General features: G+C 44.9%; 1 protein-coding gene across 1 annotated transcript in view; it reads left to right on the forward strand.

The window, feature by feature from the left end:
- The window catches only part of LOC308280135 (uncharacterized protein), a gene marked incomplete at its 3' end in the record, with an annotated part of 124,125 nt that overhangs the window by 30,133 nt on the left and 79,963 nt on the right, over positions 1-14,029 (forward strand). The gene's annotated exons all lie outside the window — the stretch shown is intronic.

Genomic DNA, 14,029 nt, shown 5'->3' on the forward strand with positions numbered 1-14,029 from the left:
ATGAACGCAGCGTTCTGGGGACCTGGAAGGCTTTCTTAGCGGCGGTAGCGCCTGTGTTCTCAATAATCCTGGCTGTTTCCTGTGCAGTGCGACGGAGGCCCATCATCAGCAGACATGTGAAGCAGCCGTTGGTCTGGGTCTGGAGAGTCAGCACGATGGGAAGGAGCTGAGAGAGTGTGCAGCCAGGCAGTCAGGGCTCTTTTATCTATCTCCATATCTATCGGACTAATGAAAACACTGTCTGCACTGCATCACTCCATCTGTGTGTGTGTGTGTGTGTGTGTGCGCGTGCGTGCGTGCGTGCGTGTGTGTGTGTGTGTGTGCGCGTTCTCACTTTTGCTTTGGCAATGTAGACATGTTTTCTCATGCCAATAAAGCCCTTTGAATTTAAGTGTGTGTGTGTGTCATCGTACTTTTGTATATTTACTGCTTGTGTTTGTTTGAAATACAAAGACAAGACACACACACACACACACACACACACACACACGCACGCACGCACAGATGTTCTGTTTTGCCTAAAGGACGTCTGCAAGGCAGCAGGCTTGTTTGGCAGCAGCATTGTGGATGCTGCTGTTGCTTCTATGTCTGCTCTACTGTCTAGTCTGCTTCTAAGTCTGCTGTATAATAATAATAAAATAATAATAATTAAAAAAAACAAACGTAGGAAACAAAAACAATAAAAGGGACCCACAGCAATGGGTCCCAACCCAGCGTTTGGGAAACAGTGTTATACCATATGCCGATGTCTGCGTCTACATTCTGCTGTAATCTGTGTGGATGTCTGCTTTATGTATGCAGTGCACTGTGTCGATGACGATGTCTGCTTCTGTATGCAGTGCACTGTGTCGATGACGATGTCTGCTTCTATGTATGCAGTGCACTGTGTCGATGACGATGGCTGCTTCTATGTATGTATGCAGTGCACTGTGTCGATGACGATGGCTGCTTCTATGTATGCAGTGCACTGTGTCGATGACGATGGCTGCTTCTATGTATGTATGCAGTGCACTGTGTCGATGACGATGGCTGCTTCTATGTATGCAGTGCACTGTGACGATGACGATGGCTGCTTCTATGTATGCAGTGCACTGTCGATGACGATGGCTGCTTCTATGTATGCAGTGCACTGTGTCGATGACGATGGCTGCTTCTATGTATGCAGTGCACTGTGTCGATGACGATCAGTGACGATTTAAGAATCCACGGGCCCTGGCGCTTCTCCAAATCAAAGGGCCCCCCCGCCGCCGCCGCCCGACCGCCCGACCCCCCCCCCCCCCCCAGTACTATCCCTGTTTGGGAGAAAGTGTGCGCTCTCTCACATTCATGGAATCGTATCGCCTCTCTCTGCATAGCGCAGCATAGCAGAACACTTGGCCAGAGAGAGAGAGGGGAGAGAGAAAGGGAGAGAGAGAGCATGAACCATAATGAGAGAGAGAGAGAGTGTGCGTGCATTTAACGCTCACTGTGACTCACCACGTCTTCATAGACGTCTTCATAGAAATAACGATGCGAAAAAATATGTTTTATTTTTTTATTTGATTTACACAGGGCCTTCCAGGCAGCGGGCCCTGGCGCTTAAGCACAGGTTAGTCCAATGGTTAGTCCGGCCCTGATGACGATGGCTGCTTCTATGCGCCGCTGTACTCTGGATCGCTGTCTGCTTCGACACATAGTGTGCACTGTGTCACTGTCTGCCAGCTCTTTCCTCTCTCAGCCGGCCGCCAGCACACCACTCCCTCTGTTTTTCTGCCATACCCGTCTGTTTATCCGTCTGACCGTCTCGCTGTACATTTTATATATATATATATATAGTATATATATAGACAGTAGAGAGAGAGATGCATGATTGAGGTCACCATAGAGTGCCTGGTGCATTAGTGTAATTGAGAAATATCTCTCAATTAACTTACCTGGTTATATAAAGGCTCAAATAAAATAATAACACTGTAAGTTACCATTGATCTCATATTTTCTACTTGTAGTAGTAGTTTCTACTACTGTTTTGGACTTGTTCTTCATGAACCCACCCATTTCAGTGGTAGAACCCAGTAACATCACCATATCTTGCCACTACCAGAATTGTTTTCCCTTTCCAACAGGGACTTTTAACAGTTGGCGAGGAAATGATGCGTTCCTTCCCACTGCACACACAACATCCCAAAGGTTACTAGTAAGCAAAGCCTTGGACAAAGTGACATTTACAATTGGCATTTTATAACTGCGCTCTAAACCAGAATGACTTGCAAAGAATGTGAAGGCTGGGCTCCTGTGAAGGCTGGGCTTCGGTGTGTTGCTCAAGGACACGTGGCTGTTTTGATGGACACATCAAAGCGTGGCTCTCAAACCTGTGACCTCTTTAGTTACAAGGTCTCTCTGAGAGACCCGGCCACAAGTTTACTGAGCAGCATTCTCTCGAGACAGGCTTGCCAGATTGACTGAGCAGTAGTCCGGTAATTAAAGTAAAACAGGGGGTCACAGCCTGAAAAGGTTGAGAACCACTGGCATACACTATACCTGTCTTTGGGCATTGCGCATAGGAGTAAGCGACCTGTTATTGAGCTGAATTATTGTTATGTAGTCCTGGAAATTGGTTTAAATATTCTGGAAAAGTTTTGAAAAAGTTTTGGAAATTGGTAAAAATGTGTGGGAACCCTGTGTACAGTATGTCACTAAAGGGTTAGGGTTGGCTTCACGACAGCAACAGCAGAGAGATGGTTTGCTCTCAGCTACTGACTGGGCCACTCATAAGTGTGTGTCAAACCACCTCAGTCTTGATCAAATTATGCTAATTATTATAAACTTTATTTAACCAGTAAATTAACATTTGCGAACTGGCCAAGAGGTGGAACAACTTTCGCAGCTTTGCCAGACATACAATACAAATCCAGCAAGTCATATTCTTTTCGTTTTACAGCACTGATCTCCCAGATCAATAATCGTACGTGACCTACAGTAGGACACGCATCTATACCTTTCACCCCATCAACTCCAGCCTCAATCCTAACCTCACACTTATAGCTCTCGCAACCTGTGAGCTTGTAGATCGTCTGTTTTGAATACATGGGACCACAATGGAAACAGGCCCTCAGGGCTTTTTGTGTTATCCTTTTAACATTATTGTCTAACTGTACCTCTGTACTTTTGGCAAACTGTTAATAAAGTATTCAATCAATCAATACATTGAGAGAATAGCTGTAGAGGGGGAATACTGTAGTAGACCCTGTATAGAGCCACTGTGGGATTCCAGTCAATTAAGTATATAGGATTTAAGTGGATAAGATGCTTAGTCATAGCCTAGGTAGTCTGGTAGGATTCACCTTGAAACATGGGCTGCATATTGTTGTATTGTTTTTGGTTGGTTTCTATTCTGAATGTTTTGAAGGTTTGCACAGGGCTCTACTTCCTGTATTGTCCCAGCTCAGATTCTGAGCCTGGGACAACTTCCTGGCCAGGAATATCATAGTTTTGGCCCAGAGGTTCTTCTCGCCCCCCTAGTGGCGAGAACAAGAACCTCTGGGAACTCAGATTGTAGCCTAGGTAATGGAGATTGGCAAGTGAAGGCATCCATGCATGGGTAATAAGTCCTCCCTCCCCCCATTCTCCTCATCTGTCCGCCGCTGGCAAATGCCCGAAGGGTCCTCGCATGTAACTGCCTCCCCTCCAGTCCAGTCTGGCCTCTCATTCTAACCACAATATTGCTGTATCACTTTCACTAACAACCATGCACTTAGAAGCAGGTTATACCCTCAAGGTGAAAGCTTGGCTGAGAGCTGTTTGCATACGGTTCAAGGGCGCAAAACGGGAAAATCGACTTGTTCTTTGTTTGCAATTGAAAGACAGCTAATGAAATAACGTTGGAGTGTTAACATGAGGGATTGGGCTACACTGTATAAGCGTACTGTATACCCATCATCGGTCCACTTGACTCCGGGCTTTTTACAAGGGCTGTTTCTAGATTGTTGGCTGCGTGCAAGGCGGTTAACCCATTTTAGGCCTAGAATTATTGAATGCTTTAACCAGAAAAAATTTGATTTTTTTTTGCAAGTCTTTGAATATATCTACTTAAAAGCGAACATTTGTAACTCAAATATTTACTTCTGGGTGGTCCCTGGAACAACATATTTTGAGATGGGGGTCCGTGGCCAAATACCTGTAATTTTGGGGGTCCTTGACATGAAAAGGTTTGAGAACAGCATGATTTAGGGGAAGGATTTAGAAGTCGGGTCAAAGATCGGGTCAAAGATATTCAAAGGCTGTGAGCTTGTATATCTGCTATTTTTCTAAAGTTAAAGCATAAAATAATGGTTAAAGTGGTTAAAATCTAACGTGACTCGGGTCCAGGTATTTGAGAGTTAAAGATATGACGCTCAGCAGTCTGATAGCTGCATTTATATTCCCATCCCACGGCGGTGTCACATCCCCCAAAAATACCACTAGTTCACTAGTCACAACGCGTTGCAATGTGACGCGCTGTGACCTTCTAAAGCTATTTTTGGCTTGCAATACCATTGTACGTGTCGATTGATGAAATCAGGCTTTCACTGCTTATCGATCCTCCCTGTCTCCCTGTGTGTGTGTGTGTGTGTGCGTGCGTGCGTGCGTGCGTGCGTGCGTGCGTGCGTGCGTGCGTGCGTGCGTGCGTGCGTGCGTGCGTGCGTGCGTGCGTGCGTGCGTGCGTGCGTGTGTGTGTGTGTGTGTGTGTGTGTGTGTGTGTGTGTGTGTGGTGACTCGTGAGAGAACTCCTTGCAGACTTCCCCTCACAGCTCAGCCAAAGATCAACATCATTCCTGTTCCCAAGACTGGGACCGTGACTCATTTCTGGGGGGAGAAGGAACAAAAAAAAAAGAAAAGAAGTGCTGGACAGGACTGCTTGTTTTCTGGAGGTTGGTTCTGTCCGTGAGCGGTTTCCCATGTCAGCGTTGCCGCATACGACCTGACAGCTGCGTGGACCTCAGCTTATACGGGAGGCGATTTGTAAGCATCGGTTTTGGAGTTTGGAGGTGTTTACTCTCGACGCGGTTTCCCTGGCCCGAGTTCGCATGCAGGGACGCGGACGCGCTGCAGGCCTGCGATATGGGTTTCTTTGCTGATCTGCTTTCTGCGTGTCGTTTTTATCACCGTGGAACGGTGTGCGTGCTGTGTGTTTTAGGCCCTCTATTACTTCATTTACCGGGAAATTAGGCAGTTACAGGCTCAATGTGTTAAATGTGTGTTGAAATTAACAACCAAACTTGTTAAGGATAGCATTTGTTTGGGTGCATAGTATTCGTCTCCAGATAATTGTGTGTGTGTGTGTGTGTGTGTGTGTGTGTGTGTGTGTGTGTGTGTGTGTGTGTGTGTGTGTGTGTGTGTGTGTGTGTGTGTGTGTGTGTGTGTGTGTGTGTGTGTGTGTGTGTGTGTGTGTGTGTGTACGCACGCATGAGCGCTTACAGGCGTGCCTGCATGTCACTGTGAGTTGTGGCACCCTCAGTGTGAGACCAGTACACAGCACAAATCCGGAGTGTACATTCTACCAGTACGGGTCAATTCTTTACACTCCGAGTAAAATTAACAGCCCGTGTTTTGCAGCGTAGAAGCTTTTCACAGCTGGCCCCTGCTCCCTCCCCTCCCCTCCCCTCCCCATCCCCTCCCCAGCCTCTGATGACTTCCAGAAACTTCCGCTCCTCTGCAGTCAGTCACAGCGACACGTGTGTCCTCTCCTCTCGCTTTTCTATCCCAGTCTGCCTGTGCTGCACATTGACGACTGCGTCACAACAACGCAACCCAACAGGTCTGATTTTCCAACGGTGACAGTTGTTCTCTTATACAGCGGTTCTCAAAGCTTTTTATTAATCTCAAGGACGCCCCATAACTCTGAGATGGTATGAAATGGAACCAAATCAATTTGCGGGACGGTCATTTGTTTCCAATTCGTAACCTCTCAGAGTTACAGACCTCTAACAGTCCAGTTGGCTCTCTGCCAAGGAACCCTAAGGATAAAATAGCTGATCTATGTGGTAGGTGTGGCTCTCCACCTCAGCAATCCATCTCCCAGACGTCTAGCGCGTTCTAACGCGGATAGACTCCCTGCTTTTATAAGCTCACAATGCGTCACCATGCGAATTGTCTCGTGACACTATACTAGAGCAGGTCAAGACCATATTCTTACAGAGACCCAGCAATTCCCCCACAAGGCAGCAACGGTGCCATGGAAAAACTTTTAACGGGAAAGAGCAGAACCTGGCTCTAGGTAGGCAGCCATCTACCTTGACAAGAGGAGGGAGGGGGTTCATCATCATCTTCATAGTTGTACTCAGGGGCGTCACAAGGGGTAGGAAAGTGGGACTGAGTTACTAGGGCCCAAGGTGGAGGGGCCCTAGTAACTTTAGCTATTGAAAAATAGCAGATATACAAGCTCACAGCGCGGCACCGAGTGCCGCGCTGCAAGCTTGTAGATCTGCTATTTTTGAAAAAGTCGTGAAAATGTATGCAAATCTTTGAATATGAACTAAATATTTTGAGATGGGGTCCGTGGCCAAATTCATATCATTTTGGGGGTCCTTCACATGAAAAAGTTTGAGCATCACTGACATGGAAACATGGGTTTCTTGCACACATTTTCAAAATCTTTCAAAAATAGCAGATCTACAAGCTTGCAGCGCGGCACTCGGTGCCGCGCTGTGAGCTTGTATATCTGCTATTTTTCAATAGTTAACATTCATGGGGGGCCCACAGTGAATCCTTGTACCCAGGGCCCAGAATTTGGTGTGACGCCCCTGGTTGTACTGACTAAAGCTGGTTGCACACTGCTGCGTTTTTCGGGCCGAATATCAGAGTGAATTTTGGAGCGCGCAAATAAAAAATCAACCTCACGTTATGTCAGTCACGTTTGCACACTGCCGCCCGTTTCGCGCACCACTCGGTCCCTTGCTCTCTCTATCTCTCTCTCTCTCCTTGCCTGAAAAACGCATTTCGCAACGAAAAACGCAGCAGTGTGCAAAGACCTTTAATGAATGAATGTCTCACCTAGCATCCTCAACATATGTCAATAGCTAGAACAGAACAACAACATCCTGAACCCATTTCACTTTGCCTCATAGAATCTAATAGATGACGTTCAATACAGGCATGTCGGCTCTCATCAAGCGAATTGGTATTTAGAAGCTATCCTCAACTCCTGAAGGTCTTGAGAGTTTAGGTTTAGGCCCTGGCGTCTGACCACAGGTACCCAGGACAGCGGCTCCCCGTGCGGGTGATAATTTGGACCAGATGGCCCCGCGGAACCGCGGCACTTGGAACTCCACAAACACGGAAGGCTTAGAGTGGAGGGCATCCCTGCTACAAATTACAGCCGCTTACCTGCTTCTCGCTGTTAACATGGCCTTGCGGTGATCCGCAGAACAACTATGCTGCTTGAAACAATATGCAGAGGAAAGATTACGCCGTAGTCATCGCGTCCCTATGTCAGGTTTATTTTTGTTTCCCACCAACTAAAAGAAAATATGCACCCTTAATAAACAATGTGTGAAACAGCGAAAGCCTATGGAATTAATTAGTTAACATTAATTGTTTTCAAATGGGGTGCAGGGACCCCCATGGGTCCTTGATGGGGTTCCAGGGGTTCCCCAGCAAAATGAGGAACACACCTGTTATTTAACCTATCAGCACTTAACCCAATAAGAGCATGTATAAGAAGCATGTATAATAATTCACTCTCTCCACTGTTGTCTCCCACCCAAAGTTGTAGAATTCAGTACTAAATCCATTCTTCTTTTCAAATGGGGGCCTGCCTAGGTGTGGGCGATATGGAAAAATACAATATTTTCTCAAGCTGTATCACGATACACGATTTTATCCCGATTCTTTTTCACGTTGGTTTTTGTGGTTATTTTTCAAGTTACTTGAAAAAACTAGACTCTCTGGGTTCCTTTTGGGAGGTCAAAATTTAACTTTACAAGTATGTAACTCTGACAGTATACAAATGAAACCAAATGGAAATTACGGGTCCATTTGGTTTCATTTGTATACTCTCAGAGTTAAGTGGAGACCTTGACATTTTAAAGTTTGAGAACTGATGATTTGACCAAAATGCAGGTTTAATTGAATTCTGCAATGAATCTCTGTATTAACGATTAAACAGGATTTTTTACAAGGCTCCCTCAATTCTATCATGATATATACGATGCCTCTGAAAAGGCATATCGTGGAGACATTGTATCGTCTCAACGATAATTATCACCATATCGCCCACCCCTAGGCCTGCCTCCTACATATCAATTTGGGACATCCTCAACATTAAAATGTTTGAGAACCACTGCCATAAAGAATAGTTGCACTTAGTTTCCATTAGCATGGAACGAAAAAAAAAACAAAAAAAAACAAGCGTAACGTAAGTGAATGGCAAAACATTTTAACACCCCCGTTGTCTATTCGTTACGCTGAGAATAGTGGAGGCAGTATTCCTGGGGAGGGAAGCATGCTGTCATTTCTTTCCGTGGCAGTGAGTAATGTGGGATGGTGCACGGCACGGTAGCCTGTGTTTGAGCTCAGCCCAGGGTGTAGCGACAACTTCAAAGCCCTAGGCTACACCCTGTGGTTAACGTTAAGACCATGGCACACGCTAGCTGGAGCCTACACACACTCTCACAGGGGCGTCAATTGGGTATGGCAGGGGTATGCAGCTGCCATACCCTGGGTCCAGGGGGGAAAATAAAAGTTACTTTTAAAGGAGCTATAGTCAACTTTTTTCATTTTGGCCGTTGTCAGGCTGACTTTGTTTGCATCCCCCTTCTATTATTTTATATGGAATCCATATAAAATAATAGAAGAGGGATGTAAACAAAGTCAGCCTGACAACAGCCAAAATGATTATTTTATCATTATTTTACGCTTTTTTTGTGGTCATTTTTGAAAAGAAACGCATATGAAGCTTAATCTTTTTTATAAAATATTTTCGAAACATTATTTTTATTTTAGCATCCGTTTTTCAAGAAAAAGTTGACTATAGCTCCTTTAAATATAAATCCATGAATGCCTCTTTGTCTATCTGCGCTGGTTATTATGTTGTTAAATTACAGTAAAATAACTAAAATGCCATATCCAGCCCAAGAAACCGTAGAAACCTGTGTTAAAAAAAACGTCAGACATTGTGAAAATAGCAGATCTACATGCTCACAACGCCTCGCAGCGCGAGGCGTTGTGAGCATGTAGATCTGCTATTTTCACAATAGAACCGTGTTATACAAAATGTAATGCCTCTTTTCCATGAGGACTCCCATCTTTGCCATACCCTAGCTTTTGCTGAACTGACGCCACTGCACTCTCACACAAGTGCACGCTAGCAAGTGCTAGACTGTTACAATATGTACACTATTCCCAGGCAGGCACACGCCCTCAGACAAACCCAAATGTGTGTACGTCCATAAAAGCGCACACTACAAAAAAATGTCAAGTGATTATGACACGCAATGAGAATTGCCAGGTTCTTTCAAGATGTTCCATTCTAATTATCTTTATGCCCCGCCAGATACAATTCTCCCCCAACTTGAATCAAGAGTTGGGAGAAAAAAACAAGAGAATTATCTTCAAAGAAGTTACTACAAAAAAGGCAATATTAATCATTTGTTAAGCTTGTAATTCTTTTGCAGTGCTGAATCCCCCTTTCAGTCTTGGCATCACCCCCATCCTCACAAACATCTGCACAGACACAGAAACAGACAGAAAGACACACACACACGCATGTGGGCGCACGCACGCGCACGCACACACGCACAAACACACACACACTATATATTTACATCACTTGTGGGGACATTACATAGACATCCATTCATTTGTATGCAAGTCCTGTGGCCTTATAACCTCTATCCCTAAACCTAACCCCTAACCCTAACCGTTGTGGGGACCTACTATTTTGTCCCCACACTGTTAGAGGTCCCCTGCAGGTGACTGTGTGAACATGCGTTTAGTCCCCATAAGTATAGCTAGACAAACACACACACACACACACACACACACACACACACACACACACACACACACACACACACACACACACACACACACACACACACAGACACACACACACACACACACACACACACTGCTTTTCTCTCATCTCTTTATAGTGTCTCCCTCTGTCAGGAGCTTACTGTACGTACATATGCCTCTCTACTTCCTACTGTTATTTCCCCCCCTCTCGCTCTCTCTCTCTCTGTCTCTCTCCTGTCTTTCTTTGTCTCTCACTCTCTTTCCGTCCTCCCATCACCCCATCTCTGCTCTAAAATGGGCCTCTTGAAGGCATATTTCACATTTGAGGAATTTCCTGTGTTCTGCTTGCATCAGTGAGGAGGAAAGGCACAGTTCGCAGAAGACACATAGGGGCCATCTTTTGTGCATGTGACTGTGTGTGTGAGAGTTCATGCATCTGTGTGTCCGTGCGCGCGTGTGTGTGTTTGTGGACTTTTGTGCGTATGTCACGCGTGCACACATGCAGTGTCAGAGAAAAGGAACAGTAGTATTGTAGGGGAATTCATCGGCTGTATTGTATTTGTATTTCCTGTATGTACAGTACAGTACATGTACTGTGCATGTACAGTACGTGTTTGTGTGTGTGCGCACCGCATGTGTGTTGGACGAGACGTGAACAACCCCAGGAGGCCAGTCATGCCCGGGAGAGAAAGCTGAAGGATTATTATTATCTGTCAGGGGGTCGTTCCCATAGCCCCCCAGTCCACCCCTTGTCCACTAGGGATGGGACGATACGCGATATTATCGTTTATCGTGATAAAAAACACTCACAATAATCGTATCGTGGAGATTACATTTATCGTGATATCGTCCTCCGTCATGCACTTGGATTAATTCACCTTTTATTTACCGAGCTCCACTTAAACCCTCTATAATTGGTAAAGGTACTTATACGTACTTGATACAGTGACAGTCTTTTTTTTTTCACTCTATCAAATGTATTTGCCAAAAATTGCTCACAACGCTTGTAGATCTGCTATTTTTTGGCAAATGTTCCGCCCCAGGATAAAGGATTTTGATTATCGTGATATGGTAAATCGCGATTTCTTTTGTCACAATAATCGTGATATGAAATTTTCATATCGTCCCATCCCTATTGTCCACTGGTGGTCCCACTAACATTCCATAGGCATAATCTCTGCAGTGCACGGCGGTGCACGCTGTTAACACGCACGTCTACAGCTTATGCAAGTCGGCCAGTGCGGTTGTGTGCCAGACAGTGCAAATGAGCTGGGTTACCCATTCAGGCCGGGAACACATTTTGCTGTTTGGGAGGGGCTTACAGTACATGTACAGTATGTAGCAACATATTTGTTTTGTAGGCTAATTTCTGATTTAGCCCTATTCTATAGGTTAGGCGGGAGGAAGGAAACCGTTGCGTTTACACCAGGGGCGTCACACCAAATTCTGGGCCCTGGGTACAAGGATTCACTGCGGGCCCCCCATGAATGTTAACTATTGAAAAATAGCAGATATACAAGCTCACAGCGCGGCCCCCCCCCCCCCCCCCCCCCCCGGAAGCAAAATTTGAGTTACAAATGTTCGCTTAAAAAATACATATTCAAAGATTTGCACACATTTTCACGACTTTTCAAAAAATAGCAGATCTACAAGCTCGCATCGCGGCACTCGGTGCCGCGCTGTGAGCTTGTATATCTGCTATTTTTCAATAGCTAAAGTTACTAGGGCCCCTCCACCTTGGGCCCTAGTAACTCAGTCCCACTTTCCTACCCCTTGTGACGCCCCTGGTTTACACACTAGTACTTTTTCACCCACTTTGGACTTATAGACTGCAGTGTTTGTTGTTTGAATCCGTTCACTTTTCCACATCCAGCTGCCCTGTTTAATTGTTTGTTTGTTACCTACATGTATGTTGGTTACTTGTTCAGATGAGGTCATGTTATTTTAGATATTCTTGCTTGAATGTTATTTTGATAGCTGTTTAGCCACATGCTACTATAGGTTTGATATCCTAGTTAGTATGAAGCACTAAATAGTTGATTTTCTTGCACTCTTCTCTACTTGACTAGTATTCAATGCTAAATGCCCAATTTGCAAATTTAATCTCAACTGTGTGGAAAGGCGATTGAGGAATAGAATAAAATAAGATAAAGAAGAACAAAAAAAAACAAGTATGTTTGAATTTGAAAGTTGAAAAGGTAATCAGAAGCACAAATGTGTGTTTGTGGGGACATTGGCTGAGGCAGGACAAAGCACATAGTAGCAGGGCAGATATTTTTAGCCACTAAGGTTCTTATCCTGAGGAGTGATCAGGTTAATGGTCCCAGTGTCTGCCTGGCTCCCACTTCACATGGACCATGAAGACCAGTCCTCTCGAGCATTGAACCTGTGACTTTGTCATTACAGTAGGCTATGCGGTTTTCAAACTGGGCTCTCTAGGGACCTCCAGGGCTCCTTTAGGGCACTGTTTCCCAAAAATAGAGGATCTACAAGTGCACAAAGCGGCGGGAAGCGACGTGTTGTGCTCTTCTAGATCTGCTATTTTCATTAGTTTGGGTCCCGGGCAAACGTCTAATCATCTCTCTTTCGGGTCTCGAATGCCTAATGCATATCAAACTGGGGGTCGGGGAAATTAAAACACTTGAGAACCACAGCTCTAGAACCATTGAGTATGTTGTCACTTGGCGTGACCGTGGGCTGAATTTGTGATTAGTGTATACGGTATATACAGTAGACTAGAGCAGTGGTTCTCAACCTTTGGGTCGGGACCCCCAGAGGGGTCCCCAAAATATTTTAGGGGGTCCCCAGATGTTTAGCTAAATGTTAACATTGTTTTCTCACTCAAAAGTCAACAGACCAACATACAGTAAGTGTATACATGGTATCTGCAAGTGACAATTTAATGACTTTAATGACGTGTTAGTTCCAGTTTTAGTATCTCTGGTCTAACATATTGGTCAAATTGCCAGATATTAGAGTATGAAATTGTGAAAACAGCAGATCTACAGCAGATCTACATCACAACGCCTCGCGTTGCGAGGCATTGTGAGCATGTATAGATCGGCTGTTTTCTGTTTTGTGTGTGTGCCAACTCCTACAATTCCAAGTGTTTGTGAAGGGTGGGGGTCCCCAGTTCAAATATGATTATTTTGGGGGTCACAGCCTGAAAAGGTTGAGGACCACTGGACTAGAGGTTGTTGTCAGGCGTGTCACAAGGGGGGGAAAAGTGGGACTGAGTTTCTAGGGCCCAAGGTGGAGGGGCCTTAATTATTTTATACTTTAGCTATCGAAAAATAACACAGGCATTGACACTAAGGCTTGCCCACCTGCCCCATTTGTGGGTTTACTTTTCGGGCAAGTGGGCATGACTTTTGTGCAAGTAGAACATGACCTGTACTTGCCCAACGGGCAAATGCCTCTGAGACCTTGGTGTCAACCCCTGAAAAATTGAGATCCGAAGGTCCGTGGCCTTACATAACATACATATCATTTTGAGGATCCTTCACATGAAAAAGTTTGACCACTACTGACATAAACATAGGTTTATCAAAACACCTCAGAAGGAATTGAAATATTCAAAGACTTTCACGGTTTTTCAAAAATAGCAGATCTACAAGCTTGCGAGTGCCGCGCTGTGAGCTTGTATAGCTGCTGTTTTTCAATAGTTAAAGCACCGAGGGCCCAGAATTGGGTGCGACACCCCTGGTTGTTGTGTTTATATATATGGACCGGGATGAGCTGTTGTCTGACCTTTGACCTCTGACGCTGCACTCCTGAAACCTCATCCAATCAAACGGCAGCAGACAGAACATGACAGTATGTATTAAGGTGCTAATTTAAACCCGGGTATAGCAGGTAAATGCAGGTAGTTGAAGGTAACCCAATAAAATGGACCCCTTACAGATGAAATTGTTATATAGTTTTTATATCGGCCAATAACAGTAATTTTCACTCAATAAATACATAAATACATGCATATTAGAGGAAAGTGGGACATTTTGGATTAAAGAGAACATTGTCAAGCTCGGTTAAAATAATTTCTGTATTATCAGATGAA

This window comes from Nannobrachium achirus (genome assembly GCF_963921795.1).
Source record: "Nannobrachium achirus genome assembly, chromosome: 24".
Classification (NCBI taxonomy): domain Eukaryota; kingdom Metazoa; phylum Chordata; class Actinopteri; order Myctophiformes; family Myctophidae; genus Nannobrachium; species Nannobrachium achirus.